Genomic DNA, 21,566 nt, shown 5'->3' with positions numbered 1-21,566 from the left:
TATACCACAGTGTGTATGAAAACATTCTATAACTGTGTGCAAGGTAACAATTAGAGCAGTTACTCATTAGCTTCATAAAGGTAATCTGTTCTAACTTCCGTGATCTAAAGGTTATTTCAGTTTACTGCATGAAATAGTCAGGAGGAAACTACAATTTCTGTACAGTGTGCCCACAACACAAGTAACATTATACAGAAGTTAGAATTCTCTTATGGATAATTCTGCAAGTGGAATGTTTGTCACCCTTTTCTGATATTATCTGGTCATGGAGACTTTGACATAACTCACCTTAAAAAGGCTTTGGGTTTCTGCCTTCTGTGAACTGCTATTTTATGGGTCAGATTAAGAGCATTAAAGGAATAATTCTAACACTGTTCCAAGCTGCTAAGAAGGAAACCTGAAGCACTCCAGCTGACAGCATGCAGGTGGTTTCTGGTGGTTCCAGTCTTCTTTCTGTAACCAAGAAAGACCTCTTTACCTCTTTCAGTAACAGTATGATTCAGATGAACACATTAATCACTACAGCTAAATGAGTTCACTGCATAATATTAAAAAGATCCAAAGATCCAAGATGCACATTCAGAATCACTTGTGAACACAGAATGAGGATAAACTATTCCAGTGCAATGTACCTATCTAGGTACACTGTAATTTTCCTCTGATTTTTAGCAGTATCTGGACCCTGGATAGTTCAGAAACATTTCCTTCCCTTATATGCAGACAGGGACATTTCTATGAGGAAAGATCACAGACACATGGGACATCTCTCCTTTCTGAGCGACTAGCCACAAGGTCTGAAAATCTTCTGAAAAGGATAATGTTATTAATATAGTTATGATCATCATTCAGGAAAGCAGATGATAAATCTCTCTAGCTGTGTCTACACCTTGCAATCTCACCTCTGTGCATCATAAGGCAATGGAAATACTGTCTGCCAGACACTTGTTTGTGTAGATACCATGGTGATGGGTGTGTGATAAGATACAGATTATTTTTACAACAAGGCAATAATTCTTACTTCTTTTTATCAGGGTGTTTGGAGGACTAATCAGTTAATGTTTGCTCAAATCTGTGAAAGGCCATATAAGCAGCAGGCATTATTAGTAGCACCTTATTATGATATTGACTTTGCCACATCAAACTGCAGTACTTTCCCCTACTTAGGTGTAAGATTACCACACAGTGTTTATATTCCCATAATGTGTTTCCTTTTGAAGGTGAGCTGAACAGCTTATTGTTACATGTGACCCACAATATAATTTATTTACATGAGCCAGGAGACTCTAGAAATATATTCCAGGGACCTTTCCAGTCAGACTTAATGCTTTTACATTTTCAGTTTGTCCTGAGCAGCGTTTGTTGACGTGCATTTCCGAAAACCTGCTTGGCCAATCCACACAGCCCTCCAGGGCCCTGTGTTTTGCTGCACCAGTAGGCATGCTTGTCATTACTCTGGCACTGAAACACAGCTGACTGAAAAGCTGCTACTCCTCTGCTGAATTCACCACGTTTGGAAGTGCCTTGTCCTGAGAGCAAAGGCTGGACAACTGTACAAAGTCTGCAGTCCAGATCAACACTCAAACCTAGAGCCAGCCCGCCCTCCCTCTCCTCAAAAAAACCCACAAAGCCACCTGATCTGTCAAGTTTGCTCTTAGTATCCATATTCCAGGCTGACAGATATTTACTCTCCTCCCCCCAGCCCTTACATCTGGATCAATGGGGACAGGCTTTCCACCCCTCAGAAGATTCACTTACATTAAGTGGCGAGGTGGAAGCAGTGAATGAACAATAGATGGCTGTCAGGCTCGACAGCAGGGCATGGATGTATGAGCTTGGAGCTGACAGCAAGGGCCTCAGAGGGTAAACTGCTTTGCTGGAACTAATTAAACAGATGAAATTATTACATGAATATGCAGATGTTGTTTACATTTTACCATATGGTATTATTTCAGGTAATAACTCGCAGGAGGATCCCTTCCTCTCATCAAGAGGAAATGAGTTGAAAAGGAGGCTCCACGTGTCACCTTTCAGTTGCTAGGCAGACATTGATATGGCAGGCTTCTCTCTGAGTCCTGGGGAAACTCTGCTCCTTGTAGCTATGTGACACCAGAGAGGATTTGCATTCCTCCTACTATGTCATGTTGGAAGAGATTCTCTTTTATTAAGCTTAAGTGCAAAATTTTTACCATTACCCAAAGAAGGCAAGCACTTTTCCAAATGTTGATTCTCAATGTGTGCTTTAGAGCTGAGATGCTGCCAATCCATAGTCCAGAGGTAAGAAATGACAGGTCTGTCCCAATCTGGGGAAGGTGGAAGGACATTTCTGCACTGGCTGACACGGCTGTGCTGGTCAGTATTTTCTGCCCTGCCAGCCTGAAGAGTGGATACAGAGGTGCTCCTGTTCAGAAAGTTTACATTCATCACACTGAAAAGGCTGTTCTTTAGAACTACAGAGACACAGGACTACCAATGGTACAAAAATTTACTAATTTTATGATTTAGGGTGGGTGGTCAGCTAGAATCTGACATAACAAATCTGCTGTACAACCTAGGCAACACTGAAACCTTTTGAGAAAGTGTTAACCATGGAAGCAGGACAGTGAGGGACCATAGGCAACCACGGGCTGCTTCGGGAGCTCCTTGCTACTAAATACATTCAGGAAGGACAACTGCAGAAATGCAGCCATGCTCACACTGTCTGCACCCAGTCTCTAAAGAAAAACACCCATAAATCTTGAACAAATAAATACAATTGTCAAACAATTCCAACAACCCTACTCATTAACTGATCGAAGGCTTCTACTTAAAGACAAACATGCAACTGTCCTGTCCTTTTACTACTATTCAAAATTCCCATCCTAAACCAATTCAATATTAATGGAAGTGATAGCTCTTTTGGGCTGATTCAGCATCTCATTTCTACAATGACCATTTTTATACTCTCCAAGGGATAAATGGCACCACCTTTTTCATCATATGCACAAAATATCTTTATATTACTCTCTTTATTGCTTCTTCTAAATGTTCCTGGCTGATATGTGGGCTGACCATATTGATCTTTCCCCAAAGACTCAAGTACCAGATATGTTTCTGCAGCTCATTGATAGGGGATAATGCCAAGTTACATCACCACTGCACTGACAGATTGGTTGCACATTGCCACTGATACATTTGGCTTTCAAATATCTTTCTTAGGTACATCATTTTAATAGATCACTAGGGTCACCAGTGACCCATATCATTTAAGATGCAAAGACATGATGTCAGTGGTGCAAAATGTGGTTTTGGTCAAACTATCATACTGTGTATTTGAAAGAGAAAAATGTTTTCTCTTTACCACTCTTTCCCCCATTGAAAAAAAGAAAAATCCAACTGAATAGCCTGTATAAGTTCCTCTGGCCACTCTGAGTGCATGGAGAAGAGAAGAAAAGCCACCAGATCTCCACGACTTAGAGGTAACTTTATAGAGAGCCAGTGCTCTAAGTTCAGAAAGGATTTCTCTGACTTACTCTTCTGACATAAACATTTAGCAGTGTAACATATATATCAAAACAAACCAGAACAGTTCATTTTATGTACACTCCCTTTGGAGAGGAGGTGAGAAAACAAACACAGAACAGATGTTAGTCATGCTTAATGTACTACTGGAGGGTACTTGGATAGTAAGGTGATGAATATGGTAAAAGAAATGAGTATTCTCTTCTGCAGCTGCTCTTCCTAACTGACAAAACAGCAATGAGAAGTGCTTCATTCCTCTGCTCATCAATGCACCACCTAACAACAAAACACTGAAGAAAAACACTCTGGATTTTCCTCAGCAAACCAGCACACGCAGCAAATATTGCTAATAATTACTGACTGATAACCACCTTTCCATCCTCATGTGGTATTGTTGAAAGTTAGCTTTGATCACACAAAAATCCACATTCCTCTTCAATAAAATAAATCACTTCAGCACTTAGGAGAAGTTTCTGTAAATTCCTACAGATTATTTTGTCAAAGTCTTTGCCTTTCTTGTTTTATTCATAACATCACATATTAAACTACACAAAGAAATTTTGTTTCAGAAAACTATTAATTTTTCACTAGAAATGAGTCCTCTGGGTCACAGGGCAAGCCACAGGTTCTGCTGGGCACACAGGGGGTTCATTTATCTCATCCCTGCCCAAGACCTGCCACTGCACATTTTTGTCTAACCACAACCACATCTTTCCTGCTGCAAAGACACTGGACTGTGGAGCAGTTTTGATCTCTCCTTATGAAACTTTCTGTCTGCCCACAACATGCACCGGTCCTACTGAAAAAAAAAAAAAGCCTGGGGAGAAAAGCAACATTACTTGAAATAAATTCAAGAACTTCAGTAGCAGGATAAGAGAAGACCTTGCTGCGAGTGATCAGAGGTGTGGACAAGGGAACAAATGAAACAAGAGAGGAGCTGAGAACGTCCTGGTGTTGGCATCCAGGGAGGTGGAGAGTGGCTGCTCACAGATCACTGAGCAGGCACTGCCTAAGGCTGTTACTGCTGAGCAGAAATCATGATGCAGCTATTATTAATAACAGTATCATAGTGCTCAGAGGTCTTTCGATGGTGTTAGAAGCAGCAAATGAGACATAGGTGAGGCCTGGAGAATAAGGTCCTGCTCTATGGCTCCCAGCTTTTCCCATTTACCTCTGTCAGTGTCTTTGTCCAAGTCTGCATTATTTCAGAACCCGATCTGTTCTATCATCTGAACACAGACTATGTAATTAATGTGTAAATGCAAAAATAAACATATCTATCTGATGTCCCTAGAATTCACCTCTCCTCTCTTCCCCCCTCCCCTTTTCACTTTTCCCTTTCTTTCTATTTCCTTCCATTTAGTACAACAATGGATCACTGCTGCTCACTCACTGGACATCTTTTTTCCCTGCTCACAAATATATCTAAAATTCTCCATCTCTGTCTTCTGGCTGTCACATTGCTCCTTTAATGTTATTGTACTGCTCTCCCCAGCTCACTGTCTGGGTGTTGTGAACTCATGTGGACACAACTGTGCTTTCTTCATGTTTGGAAAATATCCAGCACATTAATGTTACTGAAAAAATAAAAAGTAGGTAAACTTTGTTTTCATTTCTCTTTACTTGTCTTTTGTTCTTCCTCCAAGAAACCAACTCCACTTGGCAGGCACTCCCTGTGTAAGATAAGTTACTAACACTGTAAGACATACAATTAAAAGTAGCATGTTCATCAAACACACATAATTCATCATGCAGATTGAGCTAAACTGTGACTCCTTACCTCCACTAGAAAGTCCCAGTGAGCAAAGGGCAGCAGAACATTCATTCATTTTCCTCATAGCAGATTCTGTTTCAGAGTTTCATACTTTACTACTTTGCCACCTGAGGTTTAAACTTTCTCTAGTGCATACAAAATGAAATAAATCAAGCCATAGCAAAGATCTGACCCAAAGTCTCCTGGATGAAGGCCCAAACTTAAGAGATTAAATAATTCTGAATACTTTTCATTCAAAATAAAGGAATATAAAGGAATTTATGCGTGTTCCTGACATGGAAAAGCCACAACTGTGTAACATTTCTCTTGTCCTGATTTGTGCTGAAGAGGAAAACCTAATTCCAGATCCAGAGCTGTGTTGATTTTAATACAGTATTTCATTTTAATAGAAGCAAGATATCAACCTGTAACTGTGGGACTGCAGGTCCCAGCATTTAATAGCACTTTTCAAAAACCTTCAAAGAGAAACCCTAACTCTTTAATGGAGTTAAAGAGAAAGAAGTGATGGAGGTATTATCATCTTTGTTAAGTTTCTATTCCAGTACAGTCACACATACAAAAAACCCCATACTTCTGGAAGCATTTTACATAGTGACTAATGCAAAATATTTCAGCTGTGTCAGCATCCATCCAGTTCCAGATTACATTTTGGCATTTCAGACAAAAGACATCCTGGCAAAAAAATTAAACTGAGGAACGGGTGATATGATTATGACAATTTATATTTGTAACAGTTGTGAATGGCAGCATCAGTGCTTGCTAATCCTTTGATAAATTCTTGTTACCTTTCAGTTCCCAAATGCATCTATGCAAGTATAAAGCATATTGGAGGCAGATGCTGCAGCAGATGAATGTGCTTGCCAAGCAATGCTTTGTTTGTTGCTTTTTTTTTTCATCTAGGTATTCTTAACTGTCATGTTACATGCACCAAATAGTTTTTATTTCTGGCACACTTCATGCACTGCTCTGGGACATAAATAATACTGTTGGTGTTTTTTCCTCCTCACTCTTCCCCCAATTCTCTTTTACACATCTTCATATAAAGCTTCATCTTGCAGACTTTACTTAAATGAGCAAAACTATTTACTCCAGTGGCACTAACCTGAGTAAAACAAATAGCAAAAAGCTTGAATGAACTGCACAGTAATTCACATTTTTATCAATCCAATAAAGCTTTTTTTCCCTCCTCCTTTCTTAACCTTGAAACATCACAATGGAATATAATAAAACAGAAAAAAAACTGATTTTAGGACAACCAAGTTTAAAATTGTGTTTCTCTTGCAACAGCTCACACAAACAGGAGCACCCCATCTGCTCTATACTTTTAGATGTTATAGGCAAGAGTGGGAAAAAAACCCCAAAACCCGGAAATCTTTCCTTAATTTTGAAAAAATTTGTCCACAAAGATACAACTTATTAACAAAATTGCATGTTTTACAACTTTTTAACAAAGTCGTATCTTTTTACAATTTTACACTGTCTCCCATTATTGAAAAATCAGAACTTTTTTTACCTAAATTTCACAGGATGGGGCTTGCTGGTGTCTTTGGTATTCACCTGTTCTGCACCATAAATGCCTGCAGGGATTTTTTAAGTGTTTTGGAATTCACTCACTTTTATTGTTGTTATCTTCTGAAATTAAATATGAGTTGATTGGCTGCATAGCGAGCATAGAAAGGGCACCAGCCTCACGGATTACTTTGCAGGCTGTGTTTAGTTTTGAAGGTGAGTGCACACACGTGCATGCAGGTATGTCTGAGAGAGCACCCACGGATACAAACCATATTGTCACAGAAAAAGGCTGGGAAGGTTTGGGAGCTCAAAAGAAATATCCTTCCCCTCTAAACTGCTTTATTACTGGCATTCCCTCCCTCTTGGGCATGTGTTCAGCTGAGACTAGGCCAAATTGGCAGTCATTTCCAAAGCGCTTGGCAGCCCCGTGATCCCTGGGAGTTTTCAGCTGACATCTCTCTCCCCACCAGTCTATGCAAGGGTCAGTGGGAGCCCTGACTCCCAGGCCTGAGCTTGCTCTGCCTGTGTCATGAGTCAGGACCAATATAAATTAAAACCTTAAAGCCATACTGTGAAGGCATTCTTTACCCCCTGAGGTATTTTTTTTTTCCTGTGTGACAGATTGCCTTTCTACTAGTTTCCTATTTTTTCATTCTTGGATAATACAGTAGCAAGTATGCTCCTTTGAGCTGAAGAAAAGGGGAACATCTGGCAAAGACAGGGTTAAACTTCCACCAAATTTTTAATATTTTTGGTAGATTTGTTGATGCTCAACAAGCAGGAGTGAAATAATAATAATACTAGGGGCTGCTTATCACTTACAAACAATAGTCCAATGACAATGTTCACACTGACGGAAAAAATGGGAGTAGAAATTAATAGTGACAGTCCTGCAGGAAACAAGGGAGAAATTGGATACCAAGTTATAAAATACAGACTAATCCAATAGGCACATGCTGCTGTTATTATATTAATATTGTTAAAAATATCAAAGCACTTTAAAAATGGAATTGAACTGTAGGTAGATAGACAGTATTATTTCCACATTTTTTTAAATAGAAATTTTCACTCCTTGTTTGGCTTGGAGGCATGGATGTAATTTGTTGCTCAAAAACCAGTAGCTGAATGCTGTGAAAAATAAGACTCAGGATTAAAGTCTCCCATCCGAAGGACAGAATCAGGCTACACTGGGAGCTCTATTATTAACAAAACCATCTGAGTCACTGCAGATATGAATTTCACTGATGTTGTTCAAAAGTGGGGTGGGCTGTGTTTATTTAGTTAGTTAGATGAACAGGGAAAGATTGTTTTTCCTCCTTGCAAAAACAAACAGCAAGAAACCCAACCAAACTCACATAAATAAAGAAGTAAACATGCACCTTGACACATCTCACCCGCTGATGAACCTAATCCCACAGCCCAGGCTCAGATAGGTAAAATCCCTCTAAAAACAAACAAAAAAAAAACCACTGGGCTTCATTACATAGATAAAGTGCATAACATGAGCTGTACATCCTGGAGGAAATGACCACAGCTCTGGCATCAGGAACTCAGGGTGCTGCTGCAGCTGCTGCACTTTCCTGCTGCACCTTGCACGGCAGGGCTGACTCCTGATGCACACCCCAGAGCCCGGGTAACAATGATGCCTCACAGGAGCGTAATTTCAGCTGAAATGGGGGGATTAGGGAATCTATGGGGCTTCAGATAATGCCTTGAGAGGAATAAGGCTGCCTGTGATGATGCAAGGGAACCCTACAAGAGGCTCCTCCAGGTGGAGGTGGAGGATCAGTTGCCTTGGCAGCTCCCCCATCAGAGGTGCAGAAAAGAGCCATGAGGAGCAGCACCGGTACCCAAGGCTGGGTGACAAAGGCAGTACAAACAGCAGGTGGGAGCAGCCAGGGTGGGCAGGTGGCTCCATGCTGCTCAAAGAGCTGACCAAAACCCACAAAGCAAATGCTCTACGTTGCCTCAAAGCTCGTTCTCTTTTTCAGCTGATCGTGAATAAAAATATCTGTTCCCTTACAGTGACTTCAAGCCAAGCCCACGACCTGCTTGCTTTCAAAAAGGTTTCTCCATGCAAATCATCTCCCTGCCTGCTTTCAGCGAGGATGTGCTTCCTTCCCCTCCTGGTGCTCTGTCAGATAGACCTTCCCTTCCCACCAGACACTGAGACTTGACTTAATAAGCAAGGGGGGTAAAATATCCACTCTTTACACGTAGGGTGTCCTGAGGTACATACAAGCGTCACTCTAAGATGTGATAAAGTAATCCAATGCTGGGCTCAGCCTGCCAGTTCAGGCCTAAAGGGATTTGATTCAGTGTCAAAACCTTTGGCTCGGGAGGTCACTCTCTCCTCTTGCTTTTCTTATAACAAAGGCAGAGGGGTTGGGGCGGGGGGGGGAGGAGGGTTTCCTCCTCTTCTTCTTTTTTTTTTTTTCTTCTTTTTTTTTTTTTTGGTCTTGTGAATTCATCAGCTGCTGTTTGTTGAGCAGCGGGCCTTTATTCCGCCTGCTGAAACATTTTCATTAGATGGAGGCCTCTGAAGTGCGCTGGCGGCTGGGACCGCGCGAGGACAAAATCTTAGGCCTCTCCAGAAGCCGGCTGATTGAAATCAGCACTGTGTCAGGGGCTGTCATATCTCAGAAAAGACATAAAACACACGGAAACATCAATAAGCAACAAGCCTCTGACAGCTCTGAGACATTCCAGATGACAAGAAGAGAAAAGGGGTAAGGTTAGGGCTCATGGGGGATATTTAAAATGCCTAACAGCCAGCCGAAGTGTTGGCAGGCTTCAGGGAGGCCCAGAAAAGACAAGATAAAGTCTATCAGGTTATCACCTGGTTCGAGACAGATCCCTCACAGCAAGGCCACAGGGATGAGACAATGACACGACAGCTTTTTTTCTTTTTTTTTCCTTACTATTATTATTATTCTTTTATTATTTATTTTTTAAATGTATCAGAGAAACAGACTGCATTTACACCGAGGTTACCCAGACAACGTTTGTGCTGGAGAAGATTAAAAAAAAAAAGGAAAAAAAAAAAGAAATAAAAAAGGAGAAGAAATGTAAAAGAGGGAGGACAAAAAGAGAATCCTGCGAGTTAAAGAATTCTGCTTCCAGCTACCATGTACAGAAATCAAAAAGGATTAACAAGTTTTTTTTTCATTTAATTTCCTGTACACCAGACGCTTTTGTTAAGAGATCAGAGATATTGCTATTTATTGAATTTTTAATATGATCTTTATTAAAAGGCAGCACACATGTTTAGTTTTCCTTTTTTTCTTTTTTTTAAGCATGCATGGGTATAAAAATCAAAGCACAGGAATGAACCATGGTTGTTTGATTTTGGTCTCTTTATATTATGGTGATTCAGACTCTTATTTAAATTTTAAAATAATAAAAACCCAGCCCACATAGAAATAGCCCCTCATCCTCCTTTTAACTCGCATCTATTCTGCTAAGTAAGCAATGGGCCCAGAGCAGCACATTGACCAATCAGATAATGAATTCTGCCTTTGGAGTCAGTGTAAGACCACGGAATGAGGTGTGTAGCTGAGTGGAAAGGGCTATGTGTAATTAAATCACCATTGTATGTGCTCATTTATTACATGCCATACCCCCAGGTTAGTCTGCAGCATGAACTGTATCACTAATGAAAGGAGTGAAAATCAAACATATGATCCCCTCCCACCCCACAGTTCTGGGTGCTAAGGAACTGGGCCAGTTTGGACCTGGAAGAACCAAGATTGCTGGAGCAGAACCTGTTTTACCCAGTCATTTACAAAACACATCAAACCATCCTCTCCCAGAGACAGTCAACAGCAATTGCAGTCTCTCCTTCCTTAAATATTTAGCATGACATAAATATGGAGATTTCTCAAGGTTAATTTTGTGCTAAAATCAAAGCAAATATTCTGACCAAAAGAGAAATACCTTCTTTTCTATCTTTTTCAAATCTCTATTGATTTTCTTTAGAACCTTTACAACCTGCAACCATTTAAAAACCAGACTAGGCAAAGATTTCATGAAATGCCCTACCGGTTCTTTTGTTATGCTGCTCATATTGAATCCATGGGATTCAACATTGTTTTCCTGAATATAAATATTATTGTGCTGGTCTGAAGCTTGGGAACTTTCCTCTGCCAAACTTCAAGTTCTGTATGGCCTGTGAATTTGCTTGGTCTTTCTAACAAAACACTCTGCAACCTGAGCCAGTAAACCTCAAGAGTGAAGGTGGACATGATCTACCACCTCATGCTTAGTTTCTTTTTCAGGCAAGTAATGAATGCCAGAGAATGCCAGCTGGATTTCATAGTGCCTGTAATTCCATATATATTTGTGGACAACTGTGTTGGGAAAATTTACAACAGCAGCCCTGGGGGTTTTGTTGATCATAACACCGTAGCAGGGCACAAAAATTATAGGGAAACTGTCGGTGCAGCCCTACAGAGCCAGAAGTGCAAAGAAAGCTCTGAGGAAGCTCCAAAACCTAACCAAAACAGACAGGCCTTTCTTCCTCTTATCTACAGGTTGGTGCTGCACACAGTGTAAATGCAGCCTCTGGGCTTCACCTTCCACAATGTGATTTGGTAGGGATTCTCCCTATGGCACTCACTTGTTCTTAAAACAAATTACTCATGAAGTTTGAAATCTCTGGACAGTGTGGGTCACATATTTTAGGAGGATATACTGCCTGGAATTCTCTAACTGCCTCACACAATAAAGGAAAAGCTCAGGATTGGCTTAAAGACCTACTCCAGTATATAGCAAGTAGTCAGCCTTATACAGAATCAAGGGAAGACTGAGTATTATAAATATATATAAAAATATGTTTACCTGAAACATTTCCACACAAGCACTAGGTTTATGAAAGAAAATTTATAAGAAGTCATGAATTCCTACTTACAGAAGATAAATTGTGATTTTGCCTTGTTTTTTTGGAAGGGCATATTCTGCTGACCAGCACAGCACGAAGTTACAAGCACCAGAGGATGCAGATCACTCAGGTTTTTTCCATCAGCCTTTTAGATCAAAAGCATTCTCACAAAAGGTGTCCTGAGCCTGAAGTGAGGACAAGTCAAGTCTCTTGACTGAATGCAGAATGTGTCAACCTGGACACCTTCTGACCTGCCAGGTTACTTCTACTTCTGGCACCAAGAATTCCAGAGAGGATACCTCATCTGTGTCTTTTCCTTTTAATGGAAAGTTGGAGCTATATCTAACATCAGAAGTAATTACTCACTGTATCAATAATTGCAAAGGGTGGTATGCAGATCACAGATGGCCTGTGGGGAGCAGCAGGCATAGACAGAATGGGCCAGGTGCTATTTGATGTTGGTAGAAGTTAGAGCCATCTTCCAGCTTGGAACAAGAGACTATTACAGGAGAGCAAAGGTGAGCTTTCAAATACTCCCACACCTCACCTGTGCTTTCTAAACACCACCTGTATCTCAGGATCTAGTCAAAAATCTGAAGTGATATGGGCTTTTGTCTTTTTTTTTTTCCTTCTCCTACAGACTTTGACAAGTATTTTTCCAAAGGTAAATGCTTTTAACTTTCCAAAAGAAAACTATTTTTTCTACAGTTCAAAATAAACGTCCACTTTTTTTCCCCATGTTTTGAGGAGGAACTTTTTTTTCAAGTACAGTGGTCAAAGCGGGATTCTCTTCTATCACCAGAGAAAAGAACACCGGGTTTATTTTTTTCTGCTTTTGTCCTTTCTTATCCTTCTTTTGAAATAATTTTTTGAAGGAATAAAAATATCAAAAGACTTTTTTCCCCCCTTGAGATAATTTTAAAAAATGGTACTAGAACCCCTTACTTCTTGAAAGTCCACAAGATGAACTCAAACATAAGGTTTTTGTTCCTCTGTGTGAAGACTCAGTCTGTGGAAGCTGCACTGAAAACCTGCCAAAAAACCTTCTTAAGACTGAAAAATCGGGTTCAGTGGTCACTTCCTTTTAAGTGTGTCTGGCAACCAGCACTATTTCTATGACTCAGGCAGAAAACTGATTTCTATGATTATCAGACATTTAAAAACCCCTGAAATGAGATAGGAGATACAGAAGGACTTCTCACTGCAGTAATGAAAATCTGTTCTGAGCCACTGGATTCTTAGAACCTCGAGTAGATCAACTTGAGACTGCAGCACCAGTGAACTCTGGTTTGTTTCACAGCAGGAATTGTACACAGAAGTTTTCAAATGGATGCTCTGAAAACGTCAGTGGGTAACTAACAGACAAATAACAACAGTAATACATTAATAGCTCACTTGTGCCTCTGCATTTCAAGATAATCAAGAACTGTGCTGAAATTTTAGATTCTCATGGGAAGCCAGACTGAACCATCACTACAGGTGCCACAAACAGGATCCATGCCAGAGTGGAATTGGCCCCATTCCTCTTGCAGTGATAAAGAAGTGATTTCATTAGAGGCCAACATGATTCATTAACATCAGTCACCATGTATTAATACAGGATAATACAGTCAGAAGTGGGTTTTCTCCCTCTTTTCTTCAATGCATGTGAAAGTCTGGTCTGAACTGAGATGGTCATCTTGGTGATCAGAGCTTGGCCTGAATGCCAATGTACTGTCAATCTCAGAACAGAAAATTCAGTTTGTCAAGCCCCCTACCTTAGACAAAAAAAATCCCATAAAGTGAGGTGAGAATAAGACATGAGGATTTTACACATAAAAATATTGGTAATTCCAATAAAGAATTCTATGCAGCTGCTGTAACAACACCACATAGACATGTATGTGTGTGCCTCCCCCTGCAAAATGCTTTGACCAGCACCTTGCAGATTGTTGCAATGTTGGCTTTGATTGCAAATACAGTAGCTCTTGGAGTGCCATCACTAGTAAGGTGAGCAGAATTTACTATGCCTTAAAGTAATTACATGCAGCTTCAAATTCAATGAGTTCAGTGGCAATGAAAGTCCAACAAAGCATCCTGTTCACAGAACATGTGTGCCTGCAGTGCAACGCTGCAGTCAGAACTGTGAAAATACCTTTTTAATGTCTGCTGAGAATTAATTCTCATGAAATAGGAGTGCCATCCTGCTGAATTTCCCCACACAATCTGAGTGCATGCCACCAAGTACCACTTCTTGAAGAAACCTGTTAGGTTAGCTAGTGCCAAAAAAAAGCCACTCATCAAGCTGTGTGACTGTTGTAATTTGGAAGCTGTGCTCACTGTCCTCTATTTCTTGATTTAAGAGCATTATGAAACTCTGTCATTTTGGTGTAGTCTTTTTACTCCCATGGTAATTTATGTCTGTGGGTAAGGATTTTATTTCATCTAAGCCATGGTGCCAGAGTTATTTTCCGAAGCTCTTGAGTTTCCCTTTGATGCCATTGAAATTAAAACCAGAGCTGCAGATAGTACCCATGCTGTTTGTCACAGAGTCAGAGGTTAGAATGCATTTGCTGCTATTTATTGTGGCTCATCGACTGCAATCATTGCTGCTGCTCTTCTCATCATTGATACAAAAATATTAATAACAGACAACAAGAGTGGCACATAACTGACTTTGTCTGGCACCATCAGCATTATAAAAAACACATTACACAAGGATCTGCAAATCTCTCCATGCTGCAGTAATCTTACTTGCCTTGGGAAAATTTTAATTAAAAAGATGAATTCCAACCTTAAATATTTTATTATTTAGACAAACAATTTGCATCTTTAGTAAGTAAACACTAAAAGATACGTCTGCATTTCCTATGTATAGATGGTGTGAAATGTTATAAACTCTAATTTCTTTCTAAATTACATCAAAATTTTCTATCTGTGCTTAAACAACCAATCATGTAAAGAGCCAGGCTACATATTCTTAACTACGACATTGAAATTGTGTCTAACTTATCTTCCTGTCTACTTGGCCCATGCTAGGTCTGAAATGGCACTTCCTGAGAATTTCCTCAGGAAAAACACTGATAATTTTTACATTAAGAGATCAATAATGGACTCCACTAAGGACAGGTCTGTAACACAGCCCAAGGTGACACAGCTGTGAGTGAGGACAGTCACCAACAAGTAACAGTGCCATGGCTTCATCACTGGAAACCTCTGGGAAACATCTCAGCCTATCCTTGAATGTAGAGCTGAACACAGCTGTCTCCTATGGCACAGAAGACTTTGCAGACATCTATAGGTGCAGGAGACCCTGCAGAATGTTAGTTTGGGATTTTAGTTTATTTTCACTCTGTAATTTTAAAGCAAAAAGAAGCCCATCACATTTCTGAGTCTGTATTGTGTAGAGTTGGTTTTGCCCAGTTGGGAACTTCCAGTGCTCAATGTTTGCTGGAGCTTTCCATGCAGGTTTTGGCCAAAAAAAAAAAAAGGTTTTTTTTCTTATTCCACAGGATGTCTTTGGTGCTCTCTACCCAGAGAGGCACTGATGCTTGCACCCAGTAAGATCACATCTACACATTGTGCAACACCTGCAGAGCATGGCCCTACGGACCAATAAAGGACCACAAACCAGGAAGGACCAACAAATGACCAATAAAGGACCAACAAAGTACCTCAAACCACAGCCAGGAAGCTTCACTCTGGGACATAACTGTGAACACCTTCCAGGAAAGGAAATGTAATGCAGGGAGAGAGGACATTCTACAATTTATGGAAGCAGTTTTTATAATCCCCATTTGCAGACGCCTCCAGCATCAAGCCCCAGCATTTTATCCCCAAAGGTAAACCAGAGCAGAGAGTTTATGCAAAAAACTGCAGACAGAAAAAATAAAGCATGCACATCACAAAATTAATAACAAATGTACACTTTACAATAATATATAATTAGCCTGTCTTAATTACCACTTCACTACCATTTAGAAAAAGGTGATGGAAGTTCAATAAAATGAGGTGCTTTTATTCAACAGTAGTCAAATTAATTTATACACTCACACTCTCTTTAATAATTCCATGATACATTAGATTTCTTTTATCCAAATTTTGGAATGTATCTATGCAAGTTATCTCAGACTGCAAGTACTGTTGCAAAATTCTGATAAATTCTGGAAGGAATATTATTAGAGGAGGAAAAATCATTTCATTACTTGCCATGAGTCTGATTATGCATCCTACAATTCAGTTAGAAGATAGAAGTGCTCTTTCCTTTTGAAAGAGAGAAGAAAAAAGGCGCATCAGACCACTATACGAGATATCCCATTTTTCTAGTAAGAATGTACTATCTATCTGCAGCAAATCTGCTTCCAACATAATCTTTTGTTGCTCTTAATTATCTAAAACATCCAAGCCAAAAGCTTCTGCCTCCTCTCCATCACTGCAGAGGCATGAATATTTTCAATACCTCATATATCTTTAACTCCACTAATATGCAATATCAGAGCTGTCTGTTCCATCTGAGAATACTCTATCACATCCTTTGATGGCGAGGACCAGAGATGCTATTTACCTATTCTGTGTTGTCTTTACACCTAATCTTGACTGAGGTTTCAATAGCAGGATCTTGTAATAAATCTCTCTTCCTGAAGGAAAAAAACCTGCACCTACAAGCATTCAAGTGAATGACTCTTGATACCAGTCATGAACTTAGAGATGTTGCTCTGAGACATAAAAAGCTGCTTCTAAGCCTAATAATTTGCCTGTGATCAGCTTAATGAAAACTTCACTTCAGCTCAATGTACAAATATATATTTACCATGCAGCTATCTGTGCATGATCATAGAATATTAATGCACCCAGTCAGAGGGCAGAATAAATGTTATATCTAAAAGAATTTAAATAAGATTTTTTTTTTTCTCACAGATTTATTGGGATGCTCAGTGTTTAGTGCTTCTAAGTGAAGATTCTGGAGAGGGAAAAGCCAATTCTCTGCACTGACTGCTACCTTTTGGCTTCTCATTAAGGCTCTCTACAACATAAAAACCAGGAACAGGTGCCAGCAGATCAGCTTGATTACAATAAAATTTGAATATTTTTTTCCAGGAACTCCAAAGTTTCAAATCTTTCTGATCCATCTTAATAGTTGCTATTTTGCTGATGACTCACATGTAACTCTGATTTAAATAGAGCTAAAATGAAAAATACCATTAAAAGCTTTGTATTTTTTTTAATTTGCATTTAGTTTCTGAACTGTTTCTGACCTATGATATTTTCATAAAAATAGACTGAGACTGATAACTATAACACTCTGCACATTCCCAAGGATAAGTGACAAAGAATTTCTTCATTTGGAAAATGCCTAAAACCAATCAGGCTAATTTTGCCTGTATTCTATCCAACATCATATGCCCAACCTGACAATACCACACCATTATACAACCACAGTTCCATTATGCTGCCAAATCTGCCACAAACACTAATATCCAACTTTTTCCGAGGTTTCTGTAAAGACTTAATGCAATATTTCCACATGCACATGTGTATGGCTACCAACTGATAAGAAAACTAGTAGCATTCATTAAGTATTGCTATAAATCTCTCCACTGAAACAGCAATAATATTCCCTTCCAGCAACCACAATAAATGTAATGCTTAATCTCTCTCTGTGATATTGTATAACTCTAGCCTGCAGCTAGACTCCCACTGTAGGTGGTACTGGAGAGGATAACTCTGCAGTGACAGCACACGATGTGTTCCTCTTGTCCACTATGTGGAAGTTATGGAGTTGGTTTTTTTTTCCCTTCCAGAGAAAAGTGAGGTTTTAGACAGGGATAAGAAAAAAGAGAGAATCAAAATGTTTAAAGTGGCACAGTAATACTCTTAGTAGGAGCTATGACTTTGTTTAGATCCCTTTTTTCCTCTAAGGATGCACACTTGATCTGTGTCCCTTAAATTTCACCTTGTCCTCATCTTTGAGGCCCTCTGTAGATCTGTCTTTGCTTTACCTTTCTCGAGCACACTGAATGCTGTAACTACCAAAACAGGCCTTGTGGAAATTCACAAATTTTTTTAAGCACATTCTGCAGCGTCTTGTTTTGACTAAGAAAATAACAAAGTCAAAAATATCTTTTCCATTACGGTTTTGAATGCCAGATCACAGAAATCCAGGCAGCTTCAAAACAATGTCCAGCACTACTGGGAATGCTCATCTACAAAGAAGTCCTTCCTTTTTCTTCTCCCTGTCCATTTTCCATCAACACAGTCCCTGTTTCCCAAATGTCTCCATTGGTCACCATCAGCCACGCAAGCAGGTGTTTGGGGCATCCTTGGGATGTGGGCAGAGATCCCCAGAGCAGAGCTTCCAGCACCAACATCCAAACTGGACATCCAAATCCCACCCAGGCTAACCAGATGTCCCTGCTGGTTATCCCCAAAGGAAATTCTGATTCCTGCAAAGGGTGGAAGGTGAGGAGGATGACAGGGGGAGAGGAGCGCATGGAGCATCCTTGCAGGATCAGGGCCACTGGGTCAGGGCAGGACATGCCCTGCAGCACGGGATAAACTGCAAAGGGCACAGAGCCAGGGCTGCTGTGGCTGCAGTGAGTGTGTGCCAGCCTGCACAGAGCTGGCAGAGCCCCAGGGGCAGGGAGGGGCTGCCACAGCCGCCGGCTCCCCCCAAAGCCAGCCTGTAATCCTGCCCTGCTGTCTGCAGCCTCCAGAGGCAAAGCTGCCTCCCTCCTGCTCTGCTCTTACCATAGGTGTGTGGCACACGGCTGGATTTGACCTAAATTTGATTTATTCATTTTTCCAATGCTTTACAGGGTACTTAAGCCCTAGGTCAGCAAAGCACTTAATCACATGCTTAACCTTAAGCACATGCTTAAGTGCTTAATCAGGGCCTTGTTGCTATATAAAGCACAAAGCTATGACTCAATTTGAAGCAATGGAGTTGAAAAATTGAGATTCCCCCCGTTCTCATTTGCTTACCTTGACGTACACATATGAGCCAAATTATTCATATTAAATCTGTTTCAATATATTCTAGTCCGAAGTCTAATTTAGGAGTTTACAACCTGAATATTGGGGTCCCTATAGGATTTGTGCCTATTAAGAGAATTACACTTCTGGATGCAGAAAGTGATGCCCTTCCACAATATAAATGTTGCCATATATTAACATTCTCCTAATTCTGATGATTGACCTAATAAAATAAAATAAAAAATTTTAAAAAGGATTATCTTTAAAGGTAAGCTCAAAGTGAGGCATTCACATGTAATACAAAGATAGTACTTATAGCAAGATGCACCATATGCACTCTACAGCTACATATGCAGTCTCAAGATTACTATTTTAAAATGTGTACTGCATCCTTATCTAACTTGTCCAGTAGGTGCAATTATTTGTAGAATTTGTTCTACGGTTCGGCAGAAAATTTTCCTTTTGCTCAAACAGTTCAGATTTGCCTCTGCTGTGATTTTCTTCTGACTAAACATCCTCTAAAACATTTTTTTTATGCTTCCTAGAATTACTGGCACTCTGACCACAATATCCTGTTGGATGGATACCATGAAAGCTGCTAGCTTTGGTAACTACATCTAAAATGTACAGAATGTCATATAAGGGGGGAGGGAGCCTGGACTTTAAACAATAATTTTCTGTGAATTGGGAATGCTTTTCACCATATTTGGTGTTGCATAGTACCTTCTTCTGTTTAACAGAAACATTATACCACACATATTTGATACCATTATTAATTAGGAATGTATGTGGTACAAAAGCTTTAGATAGGACTGGTTAAAAACTTATTTATTTTTATTTAAAAAAACAAAATGCATTTTAAAGCTGCAGCCACACTATGACACAATGGAATTCTCAACTTCCCTGATGAAATAATCAATTCAGCATGAACATGATAAACCACTTATAAAATATTTTCCACTACTCCATCAAAGGAGCATATTCCCATCATCCTTTAGAAAACATGCAGTATCCTTTCTCTATGCTATTTCTACATGACATATCTTGCTCTTCTTCCCCTGACTTGTAAGAAAATAAGATAGTAGAATCCTAAGTAGTCATTCACACGAGAAAAGTTGTCCCCCTCCTGACCTCCTTCCACCAGTTTAACAGTTTAACCACTTGCTCCAGGCTGAAATTAGCCCATCCTAAATTTTGGTAAATTCCATTCCACTGCAAAAGGGTGATTACTTTATCTCCCTAATCAAACAACAAAACTATATAAGAGATAGGGACAAAATGGCCACATCCTGCCTGTTATAGAGATAAAAATCACATGGTCACCACCCAGCCCAGCACTGCATTTCTTTGTTTCAGCTTCATGCTACACCCATGAGTTGGGGCTTCCCAAAAAGGACCATCACTCTTGACTGTCCTTAAGTCACTACATCTCAGCAGCTCTGGGACTTTTTAAGACAAACAGTTTGCTATCTGGACACAGTCAGAACTGTATCCAGATGGAGCAGAAGTTCATGTAAGACTGACATGGGAACATTATCTTCTGACACGGACAGCTGCTGGGAAGTGGCTGAGGGAGCTTCTGAGGAACAGCCATGAGGCCTCTCCTTGGGTTCCAGCCCAGAGTTAAACCCTCAAGTTTCTAGTAGGAGATGAAGCTGGAGGGCTTTTACTGTCTGCCCTGACATTTTGATACTCATATTTCATTTTAAAAACAGCTCTGACAATTATTCTGAACAAACTTGCAGCACTTTGACTCTTACCTTGCCACAGTCAGTGATGAGGAGATACATGTGATAGTGTTAAATAAAATCATGCTCTACTGGGGGGGCTGGTGAAATCAATGTTTTCTGTTACAGGATTGGTGCATGGTTTATTTCCACCCATTGTGTCCTCAGCACAGCAATAGCAGGCTCTCAGTAAGGAGATGAACCCCAACCACTTATTAGTTCATGGCTGGAAGCCATCAGCTCCACATTATACAAAATCCCCGATTCATCACTGACTCTCTCCATCCTCACACCTTTCAACTCATGCATCTGAGGTAAATACAAAGTGAAGCAGTGGGAAATCATCACCAAAGTTTCTACACTGAGTTTTCTGCATTTCTCTGCTGCCTTTTCTTTTTTTTTCCCCAAACCTTAAAAATAAAAAAGAGCTATTTTCTTGTGGAGTTTTTTCCTTCAAAGATAATAGTGGAGGCTTCAACAATATCTCTGCCAAAAAGGAAAACTCCTTGAACCTTGACTTTCTGTCCTACTACACATAATGAGACAACTACTTAAACTGCATTTAAAAAGTGCTGAGTAGATGAACTCAATGCCTAATGATGTTACTCAGCTTGTCGGCAGCTGATTGACACTAAAAGTAATAAATTAGAACAGAAAATGATTTTACAAGATCTCTGGGATGACAGACAGGCTAAGTGTAATATCCTCCATTACAGTTGTCACTAGATTTTATACAGTTCAGATCTGAACAGCCTCGGCAGGAAAGTGGAACAATTTCATGAGATAGATCTTCAGATGATATAGAGTAGCATAAATCCTCTGAAGTTAAAGAAGCTATCCTGATTTATGCAGACAGGGATCTGGCTCTATATCTTTATACACGCTTCTGCTCAAGTATTGGAATGAAATCATTTGTTTTCCCATGCAAATCTGGGCAGAGAAAAGCAGAAACCCTGTAAGAGAGGAATGCTGAGGGCTGATGTCTTGGCTGTGTTTGTTTCTACCCCCCCCCCCCCTTTTCCTTTTAAAAGGACAGAAAACAGTATTTAGAGCAAGGCATCACTGATTTTGTTGGCTGCCTTCATTTCAGGGAATCCCACTATAAATCCACAGCTCTGCAGAAGCACCTTTTGAATCATTAGCATTCACTGTCAGAATCCTTTGTAACGTCTTAGGATGTGTAAAAGCAAGACAAAAGGCAAGCATGTGGATACTCCACCAAGCT

The 21,566-nt window shown here is 40.0% G+C and overlaps 1 long non-coding RNA gene across 1 annotated transcript in view; it reads right to left on the bottom strand.

Moving 5' to 3' along the window:
• Positions 1–294: 294 nt before the first annotated feature.
• LOC135452464 (uncharacterized) overlaps positions 295–21,566 on the bottom strand; it is a 76,902-nt gene continuing 55,630 nt past the window's right edge. The window contains exons 2-3 of the long non-coding RNA XR_010441617.1: positions 1,756–1,879; positions 295–453 (exon numbers count right to left, since the gene is read on the bottom strand). This is a non-coding gene — a long non-coding RNA (uncharacterized LOC135452464). The remainder of the gene's footprint in view (positions 454–1,755; positions 1,880–21,566) is intronic.

Source organism: Zonotrichia leucophrys, chromosome 10, assembly GCF_028769735.1.
Source record: "Zonotrichia leucophrys gambelii isolate GWCS_2022_RI chromosome 10, RI_Zleu_2.0, whole genome shotgun sequence".
Classification (NCBI taxonomy): domain Eukaryota; kingdom Metazoa; phylum Chordata; class Aves; order Passeriformes; family Passerellidae; genus Zonotrichia; species Zonotrichia leucophrys.
Note: the sequence above shows the minus strand (reverse complement) of the source record. Positions and strands in the feature narration are given on the sequence as shown.